The sequence below is a fragment of the Delphinus delphis genome, chromosome 17 (assembly GCF_949987515.2).
Source record: "Delphinus delphis chromosome 17, mDelDel1.2, whole genome shotgun sequence".
NCBI lineage: Eukaryota > Metazoa > Chordata > Mammalia > Artiodactyla > Delphinidae > Delphinus > Delphinus delphis.
The window spans coordinates 34,354,955-34,361,383 of NC_082699.1; positions in this window are offsets into that span (position 1 = coordinate 34,354,955).

Genomic DNA, 6,429 nt, shown 5'->3' on the forward strand with positions numbered 1-6,429 from the left:
ATTGGAGATGCTCTAGATAAGAGTAAGATAAAAATTCCTGAGAGCCCTGATAGAACCTTTACATCTCAAGGCACAGGGAGAAGAAAACAAGCTCTGTTCCTAGGGTCAGAATTCTGAAAAGGTGTTTCATCAAGCCAGCTTTCTCTAACTGTGTACCAAAGCCTGTTTTGGAATGTCAGAAGAGTTCCATCTTGGCCATTTTCAGTTTGAGACTTCTCTCTGTTCCCAACTAAGCACTTGCAAGTTATCCGTTCGCTAAGTGTGATACATAAACCCAGCTAGTATCCACTTAGGTGGCTGTCCATCAGGGAGCTGATTGTCCTTTGGGGCACAATTTCTCATTATTAATTTAGTAGCCTAATTTAGATATGAGATATGGTATGAACAACCTTCTGAGGACAGTGTGGTGGACTGGATGTGTGCTGCTTCTGAGTCCGGTTCCCCAAGGGTTGGTTCAACTCTTTTAGGTGTCATAGTTTTTCCCTCTGACAGTCTAAAACCATTGTGGGTGCTTGGAGCACTGGATGATCAGTCTTTATCTTATGCATCGTTAGAGGAAGAGTATTTACTTAATGGTTATAGAGGGGTTCTCTGTGGGACTACTGCAGGTCACAGGATTGATCCTCAGATACATGTGTTAGGTTATCAGTCACCTGAGGACACCTTATGGCCGGAAGGAACCAACATCCCTTGTTCTTTAGAGCTAAATAATTCAATCTCTCATTTCACTAGCAAATAGTTTGTTCAGACCATATATCTACTTGGTTTTTTTTTTTTTCAGTTTCAGCCAAATTTAACAAAAACCAGACACCTATATTTCCCTTGACCTCCCACCAAGATCCCCCTAGGTCCCTGCCTTGGAAATACATCAGTGCCACTTAAGACTCCAAGTCTTAAGTAAAATAGCTCAAATAAAATTTTTAGGTTTATCACTTAAAAGCAATGAGATCCACATATCAGGAGAACTCACCGGAACATCTGAGGAGTACCAAGAAGTCAGTGGGACTCAAATGGCCCATGCTGATACCAAACACCAGTTCAGGGTAGACTCCAGGTGTCCTCTTGTGGGTATCTCTGATATCCTGCCAACTATGTTATGCAAATGTTGATGAAAAAATAATCAATAAGCGATCTAAGAAAGAAATGGAAAATTTTATTCAAGCCAATCTGAAAATTGTGACTAGGGAGATAGTCGTTCAGAAAGCTCTGAGGACTGTTCTGCCCATTAGAGGTCAAAGCACAGTTATATAAGTTTTTGAGACAAAAGGTTATACATCAAAGTGTTAAACATCAAGGTGACATTGACAGTTTACATAGCTCAACAAAGTGAGTAGTGGGTCTTCATAACACCTTACATGATTAAGGAGGGAATGCTATCTCCTAAGGAATTTCCTTGCTGGTGCCAGCAGGAAATTGATGTGTGTGTGTGTGTGTGTGTGTGTGTGTGTATGTGTGTGTGTGTGTGTGTGTGTGTGTGTGTGTGTGTGTGTGTGTGTGTGTAGGCATTCCTGCGTCTTTGTAGGGAATCTAGTTAATGTATAATGCAGATGCACAATGCACACTAAGGAGAAGGTATAGTGGCTCAAACAGCAGAGAAAATTTCACGTTAAATTTTATTTCCTGCCTTAAAATAATTTTGTTTCATCAGCAGCCTCATTGAGGAGGTAATATTTGAGTAGACTCTAGGGTGGTGAGGGACTTAGCCCTATGGATATGGTGGAAATAGTGTTGCAGGCAGTAGGAGCAGCCAGTGAAAAATTCTAAGGAGGAGAGCTTGCCTGGTATGTTTGGAGAACAGCATGGGGACACTGAGGGTAAGAGGTGAGAATAGAACTGTAAACTAGTATGTTTGTTGGTGAGGGGGGGCTTTTGACTACAGAATTAACCTTATTAATGAAATAAAAGCTATACATTTTCTATTTACACTATAACTATGTATTATAAGGTCAAGGAAGTGAGTGTTGTTCTTTCTTGGACTTTATATTATGAATATCAGAATGAAAAGTGGTTTGAAGCTCTAATTTTTTAACTCAATCAATTGTGCAGAAATCACTTATGAACTGTATGTTAATGATTTGAATCATGTGCCTGAGGTCCCTTTGCCAGAGACTTTTAATTGGTAGTGGTGAGGGTGGGAAGGGAGGGGGTTTTGCCTGGGCATTGAGTTTTTTAAGTGCTCCCAGGTGGTTCTATATGCACTACTCTGGTACCTGTATATATAAAAAAGAGACACCTTTTTCTCATTTGGGCTCCAAAGTAGTCTGCTCAGTATGCTTATCATCCTTGCTGCTTCAGCTCACTGCAGTGTCTCATAACTATCTGGAACTCCACAACCACAAATCCCCTCCACAGAAATCCTGGGACCTCTCCTAGCCATGCCATTGGAGGGGAAAGGTAGGACAGGTAAGAGTTCTCCTTTACTGCCCCATTCATAAGTTCCTCACAACACCAAAAAACAAGACTGGGTGTGGGCACCAGATGACTGAAAAGTTTGTTACAGAATGACAGTGTAAGAGGAAGGGTAAGAGAAGAGGAGAGCAACATGTTGGCATCAATTGCCTAATAAAAAATTTTAAGAACAAGGCTGCCTAATATTCAATTTCAAATTTTGGCATTGTTGTGGTAGAAAATACCCTGTCTCCCCCAATCATCTGTTTCATTTATGTGTCTGGCACATTTTTGGCACACAACAAATATTTGTTATATAAATGAATGAATGAATTCAAGCGGGCTGAACACAAAAAGCACCAAGCCTCCAACCCATCCTTTCCTGACCCTCCAATCTCGTTCCCCAGTGGCAGTCGCATTTACCTCATTTGTTACCCTACTAGTTCTAAATTATATGTTTATGCTGTTCATTCTAGGTGTATCGGTGTTAGATCTTGCATACTCACTTTCTGCTAAAATAGGTAAGGATTTTACTAAATTAACCACTCTAATTTTTCCCGACCTACAATACCTAATAAATTATATCACTATTGTTAGCTTTTCCATTGTTTACATTTGTTAGGTTAACTAATATACTTAAATTTGTATTTCTTATTTCAACTATAAGGAGTACCTCTTCACTTTGTCAAACAAGAATATTGTATCCCATACCCTACTCTTCATCTGTCTTGTTCTCTTTTACCTTATCGTGGATGACATTTATAATCTGATTTGTAGCCATAGTTAAGGGATTCTTGATTTGTCTACAGGTGGACTATATATGTGAAAATCAGTAAACAGTGTATATCTTACATCTACCCGGCCAAGTTGTATTCTATGACTATATATGTTTTTTGTATACTTTTTGCCATACACCCCCACCCTACTAGACTTCTGCCTTTTTTTTTTTGTTTTGAATGGTCTATTTGTATGCCATCATTCGTATAGGTTCTCCAACACTTCCATTTACTCTCACATCTGGGGGCTCTTTCCTTGCTACAGAAAATTCTCTTACAACTCTGTAGTCTCCTTTCAATTTGGTTGGGTGGCTCTCAGGCCTGCTGCACAGTCGTTCCCTGGAAGTTGCCCTCATTGCTTTGCTGAATTAGTTCTATTGTTAATAGATCCAACCTGTTCCAATTTCTAGGACAGTTCTCTTGTTTTGCCAGTCAACATTCTCAAGTAACTTCCTAAAAAGGAGTATTTGAGATATAAAGATTCCTCAGTTTATGTTTAGTTTTCATTTTCATTCTGCCTTCATATTTTGTCAATAGTTTGGCTTGGTATAGAATTCTAGCTTCAAAGTCATTTCCCTGACTTGGGAAAGTGGAACTTTCAGGGAATTGCTTTTCTCCTAACCTCTTCTCCTATTGCTGAGAAGTCATTCCCAGCCTGATTCTAATTCCCTTATGGAAGACCTGTATTAGCTCTCTGGACACTTTTAGGATCTTCTCTTTATTCTTGCTATCCTTAAGTTGTATATGCCCACACATAGATTTTTTTCTTTTCTCTTGCTCAGTAGATATTATACATTTGCAGACTCACATCTCCCTTTAGCTCTGAATTCTTTTTTTCTTGTAAGTTTCATCCAATCATTTTCACTGTTCTTTCTGGAACTTCTATTCATGTTGGAAACCACAATTAATTCTGTATGAATTATCTTTTCTCTCATATTTTGTCTCTGACTACTGTTCTCTACATTTCTCCTTTGCTCTAATCTTGTAGTAATGCAAATATAGTCTACAAGTCAACCTTACAGGCAGTGAGACAGAGAAATGTGTCATAAGTCATGTTTCTCCCTTCCATTTAGTTAAAGGCTTATCCAACATCAGTCCTCCTGGATCAGTGAGTGAGTGTCACCTATGGTGGTGTGTGTTCACTCTTACTACAAACCAATATCTGGTCTCAGTACTGGAGTATACAATAGTGAACAGAGAAACAAAGTTCCTGACATCCTGTACTTACTTTGTTAGAGGAATAAAAGCAATAAAGGGTTGCATTTCAGGTGTAGTTCTAGAGTGAGCAGCTGTAGCTGAAGATTTCAAGTAGGCAGGCAGCATCTTGGTCACAGATAGGCAGCAGCTCCCTTGGTGGTTTGGGGTACTAGGTTAGGCAGCCCCAAAATGTGCCTCAATGGCATACTGATTATTTTGAATTAAAGTTACTAAACAGCCAACACAAAAAATACTCTCCTGTCTCTGTGAAAAGAGGAAATAAATTGTGACAAGTGCACTCATGCCTCTGGAGGTAGAGTGATACCTTTTCACCAAAGATAGGGAATTTGGGGCTGAGAAGCCTATATAAACAAAACTTGTTACTTTAATTTACTACCCCAAACCCAAATTCTGTTTAGATTTTTCACTAATTGGGCACCCCAAACCTAAGTTCCTTTGTCCTATCAATTCCTTACAAATGTATTGTTTATTTGCCTAAAAGTATAAAAGCTGCTTGCTTCAGCCACTTCTTAGGACCCATTTCTACAAGACCTCCATGTGCATGATTAAAATTTGTTTCTTTTTCTCCTGTTGATCTGTCTTGTATCAATTGTATTAGTATAGCCACAAGGATGCAAGAGGGGTCGAGGGGAATAATTCCCCCTTCCTGATAGTGAACTGCTCTTGCAGTGTGACTTTGGGTACTTTTCTCATAATTCTACCTATGTGTCTTCAGCTCTCCTATGCTTCTGCAATATCCTGTAAAAATTCTTCTTATTCTTAAGAGTGATTCTTTTTTTTTTCACACACACACACTGTATTTTATTTATACAAAATATAAATAAACTGACACCAAGCATCGTAAATGGATGACCACAACAAAAGCAACAATGATTGCAATTACCAAACACGAAACACACTCATACTATGTCATAATATTGACATTCAGTCCAGTAATCCTCCACTGTAACAGCTCCATTATTTTGCAGTGAAAATTGATTTGTATATTTTTTGTCTCTGAGTCCTTGTGGGATTTTATTTTTTTATTCAAACAGGAAGTCACAAAAATTATAATCATCCTCATCAGGTCACTCAGTCCCACGTAATTAATTTTTTTTATCTTGATCTTTTGTTAGCACTTTTATGAATTCATCAGTTTTCCATTAGAGTTCTGAAAATGCTTATTCATTCAGTTCAGCAGTATACTCAGTTACCAGAAACCTGTACTTGTCAAAGTCTTTTCCATGAATTCTTTGAAGATGAAACCCTTTTACAGGAACATTTTTGCAAAAGCATCAGAGTACACCCAGAACTGTCTGAAAATGACAAAAGACTTAACAATGACCTCGGATAAAGATTTGAGGAACATTCATAATAATGCAATTGACAAGGAAATTTAGTTATTTCTGAGATATACATTTTAAAGTAATAACTAGAATTATGACTTATAATATTAATAACATATAAGATTTCTAGAAATTTCATGTAATGTCTGAAACATTTATATTAACATATTTCCATACAAATAACCTAAAGAAAGTTTAGTATTAGTTGTTTTTTTGTTTGTTTGTTTTTTTATACTGCAGGTTCTTATTAGTCATCAATTTTATACACATCAGTGTATACATGTTAATCCCAATCGCCCAATTCAGCACACCACCATCCCCACCTCACCACGGTTTTCCCACCTTGGTGCCCATACGTTTGTTCTCTACATCTGTGTCTCAACTTCTGCCCTGCAAACCAGTTCATCTGTACCATTTTTCTAAGATCCACATACATGCATTAATATCCGATATTTGTTTTTCTCTTTCTGACTTCACTCTGTATGACAGTCTCTAGATCCATCCACATCTAAACAAATGACCCAATTTCGTTTTTATTATGGCTGAGTAATATACCATTGTACATATGTACCAAAACTTCTTTATCCATCCTTCTGTTGATGGGCATTTAGGTTGCTTCCATTACCTGGCTATTGTAAATAGTGCTGCAATGAACATTGGGGTGCATGTGTTTTTTGAATTATGGTTTTCTCTAGGTATATCCCCACTAGTGGGATTGCTGG